Source organism: Stenella coeruleoalba, assembly GCF_951394435.1.
Source record: "Stenella coeruleoalba genome assembly, contig: scaffold_198, whole genome shotgun sequence".
NCBI classification, from domain to species: Eukaryota; Metazoa; Chordata; class Mammalia; order Artiodactyla; family Delphinidae; genus Stenella; species Stenella coeruleoalba.
Window position 1 is genome coordinate 438,636 of NW_027646281.1, and position 4,530 is coordinate 443,165.

Here is a 4,530-nt window from a genome sequence, read left to right on the forward strand (position 1 = left end):
TCAGCTAAAACATGCATGTGGAACCCAGAGTATGATCAACCATGTGAACGGGAGACGTGTTCAAATATGTCTCAGTTTTCCTACCCTGGTACTCGGGTGCAACATTCCAGACGCTTTACTAACACTCTCCCGACTTGGAGAGTCAGTCCCTTTAACCTCCTGTTTGGCCCAGTTTGCAATTTCTGTGGAAGATGAACAGGAATAGCGAGAACCAATGAGAGGCTAGCTGGAGGTGTCTGGACGGGCAAATTTAACTCTCATTTCCCACCAGGAAGAGGAATTAACCAAAGGCTCAGCATGCCGGGCCGGAACCAGATTAGGGCCTGAAGCCATCCTGCGGTGTTGCGGCCAGGTCAGAAGAAAGCGAGTTGAAGAAAGGAGCTCAGGGGCACTGTAATTCACAAACCTGCAGAGTTATAAATGACAGCTATCGTCCAAAAATAGACTGAAGTAAGGCTGCCAAGAGGACTTGAAAGCGGGGCAGAATTGCAGGAAACCGATTTCAGGAGGTAGACTGGAATTGCATTGAAAGCATAGGAAAAGAGGCAGAACGTCCACAATGATGCACTTGGCCAAAAAGGGCGTATGCGTTTCTTCCTGAATATATTCAGGAAAAAACGCATACGCCCTTTTTGGCCAACCAAGCAAGCTTGCAAAGGAAATCTGCACTACAATGAAGTCTCACTTCCCCCTGGTCAAAAGGGCCATCTGAAAAAAGTGTAAAATCCAGAAAGGCAGGACAGGCCATGGAGAACTGGGAGCCTTGTTATGCTGATGGGCGGGATGTAAATTGCCAACAGACACTTGGGAGAAGTGTATGGTGTTTCCTGAAACATCTAAAAAACAAAGCAACAGAGCCTAGGGCACTTCCACTTATGGTCCTATAGCTTAGGGAAATTAAAATGAAAAAGACACAGCCACCCCAAAGTTTGGAATGGCTCTGTTTACAAGAACCTCGTTTACAGTACAAGTTCAACATCGCAGAAAGTGAAAAATGGATAAAGAAGTTGTGGTAATCACTTACAAAGCAATATCACTCAGCAATGAAATCTATGTCATCAGGCCCTTAGCAGCACAATGAGTGGATTCAGGTATGATGATTCTAACTGAAATAAGTCACACAGAAAAAGAAACATCATAAGATATCTGTAATACACGGAATGGAAACTTGGCTACACAGGAACTGAATTACAGAACAGAACAGGGTCTCAAATTTAGAAAACCAACTTATGCTTGCTTAAGGGGAAAGGTGAGTTGGGGTGCTGCATAAAACCAGAGATTGAAATGAGCACAGATAAAGTTCCTTAAGCCAAATATGGAATAGACAAGAGCTACTCCTTGCTCAACGAAATGGACTCAACACCGCATATTAAACGCCTAAGAATGTACCTGACTAGTAAGTATCTTAAAACCTATGGATTGCTATGTCTCCGAAAGAGAATCAAGCATGTGTACAGGGGCATAAACGCAGCAGTGATAGGATTGGAGAGGTTCGGTGAGCAAATGAAGACCCTTTGAAGTCATATTGCATGGTACCCATTCCACGGGTTTCACCTACCCAGGTTTAAGTTATTCTTCCTTCAGCTAAAACATGCATGTGGAACCTAGAGTATGATCAACCATGTGATCGGGAGACGTGTTCAAATATTTCTCAGTTTTCGTACCCTGGTACTCCGGTGCAACATTCCAGACGCTTTACTAACACTCTCCCCACTTGGAGAGTCAGCGCCTTTAACCTCCTGTTTGGCCCAGTTTGCAATTTCTGCGGAAGATGAACAGGAATAGCGAGAACCAATGAGAGGCTAGCTGGAGGTGTCTGGACGGGCAAATTTAACTCTCATTTCCCACCAGGAAGAGGAAATAACCAAAGGCTCAGCGTGCCGTACCGGAACCAGATTAGGGCCTGAAGCCATCCTGCGGTGTTGCGGCCAGGTCACAAGAAAGCGAGTTGAAGAAAGGAGCTCAGGGGCACTGTAATTCACAAACCTGTAGAGTTATAAATGACAGCTATCGTCCAAAAATAGACTGAAGTAAGGCTGCCAAGAGGACTTGAAAGCGGGGCAGAATTGCAGGAAACCGATTTCAGGAGGTAGACTGGAATTGCATTGAAAGCATAGGAAAAGAGGCAGAACGTCCACAATGATGCACTTGGCCAAAAAGGGCGTATGCGTTTTTTCCTGAATATATTCAGGAAAAAACGCATACGCCCTTTTTGGCCAACCAAGCAAGCTTGCAAAGGAAATCTGCACTACAATGAAGTCTCACTTCCCCCCCGGTCAAAAGGGCCATCTGAAAAAAGTGTAAAATCCAGAAAGGCAGGACAGGCCATGGAGAACTGGGAGCCTTGTTATGCTGATGGGCGGGATGTAAATTGCCAACAGACACTTGGGAGAAGTGTATGGTGTTTCCTGAAACATCTAAAAAACAAAGCAACAGAGCCTAGGGCACTTCCAATTATGGTCCTATAGCTTAGGGAAATTAAAATCAAAAAGACACAGCCACCCCAAAGTTTGGGACGCCTCTGTTTACAAGAACCTCGTTTACAGTACAAGTTCAACATCGCAGAAAGTGAAAAATGGATAAAGAAGTTGTGGTATTTACTTACAAAGCAATATCACCAAGCAATGAAATCTGTGTCATCAGGCCCTTAGCAGCACAATGAGTGGATTCAGGTATGATGATTCTAACTGAAATAAGTCACACAGAAAAAGAAACATCATAAGATATCACTAATACACGGAATGTAAACTTGGCTACACAGGAACTGAATTACAGAACAGAACAGGGTCTCAAATTTAGAAAACCAACTTATGCTTGCTTAAGGGTAAAGGTGAGTTGGGGTGCTGCATAAAACCAGAGATTGAAATGAGCACAGATAAAGTTCCTTAAGCCAAATATGGAATAGACAAGAGCTACTCCTTGCTCAAAGAAATGGACTCAACACCGCATATTAAACGCCTAAGAATGTACCTGACTAGTAAGTATCTTAAAACCTAGGGATTGCTATGTCTCCGAAAGAGAATCAAGCATGTGTACAGGGGCATAAACGCAGCAGTGATAGGATTGGAGAGGTTCTGTGAGCAAATGAAGACCCTTTGAAGTCATATTGCATGGTACCCATTCCACGGGTTTCAACTACCCAGATTTTAGGTATTCTTCCTTCAGCTAAAACATGCATGTGGAACCCAGAGTATGATCAACCATGTGATCGGGAGACGTGTTCAAATATGTCTCAGTTTTCCTCCCCTGGTACTCGGGTGCAACATTCCAGACGCTTTACTAACACTCTCCCCACTTGGAGAGTCAGCGCCTTTAACCTCCTGTTTGGCACAGTTTGCAATTTCTGCGGAAGATGAACAGGAATAGCGAGAACCAATGAGAGACTAGCTGGAGGTGTCTGGACGGGCAAATTTAACTTTCATTTCCCACCAGGAAGAGGAAATAACCAGAGGCTCAGCGTGCCGTGCCGGAACCAGATTAGGGCCTGAAGCCTTCCTGCGGTGTTGCGGCCAGGTCACAAGAAAGCGAGTTGAAGAAAGGAGCTCAGGGGCACTGTAATTCACAAACCTGCAGAGTTATAAATGACAGCTATCGTCCAAAAATAGACTGAAGTAAGGCTGCCAAGAGGACTTGAAAGTGGGGCAGAATTGCAGGAAACCGATTTCAGGAGGTAGACTGGAATTGCATTGAAAGCATAGGAAAAGAGGCAGAACGTCCACAATGATGCACTTGGCCAAAAAGGGCGTATGCGTTTTTTCCTGAATATATTCAGGAAAAAACGCATACGCCCTTTTTGGCCAACCAAGCAAGCTTGCAAAGGAAATCTGCACTACAATAAAGTCTCACTTCCCCCTGGTCAAAAGGGTCATCTGAAAAAAGGGTAAAATCCAGAAAGGCAGGACAGGCCATGGAGAACTGGGAGCCTTGTTATGCTGATGGGCGGGATGTAAATTGCCAACAACCACTCGGGAGAAGTGTATGGTGTTTCCTGAAACATCTAAAAAACAAAGCAACAGAACCTAGGGCACTTCCACTTATGGTCCTATAGCTTAGGGAAATTAAAATCAAAAAGACACAGCCACCCCAAAGTTTGGGACGCCTCTGTTTACAAGAACCTCGTTTACAGTACAATTTCAACATCGCAGAAAGTGAAAAATGGATAAAGAAATTGTGGTATTTACTTACAAAGCAATATCACTCAGCAATGAAATCTGTGTCATCAGGCCCTTAGCAGCACAATGAGTGGATTCAGGTATGATGATTCTAACTGAAATAAGTCACACAGAAAAAGAAACATCATAAGATATCAGTAATACACGGAATGTAAACTTGGCTACACAGGAACTGAATTACAGAACAGAACAGGGTCTCAAATTTAGAAAACCAACTTATGCTTGCTTAAGGGGAAAGGTGAGTTGGGGTGCTGCATAAAACCAGAGATTGAAATGAGCACAGATAAAGTTCCTTAAGCCAAATATGGAATAGACAAGAGCTACTCCTTGCTCAACGAAATGGACTCAACACCCCATA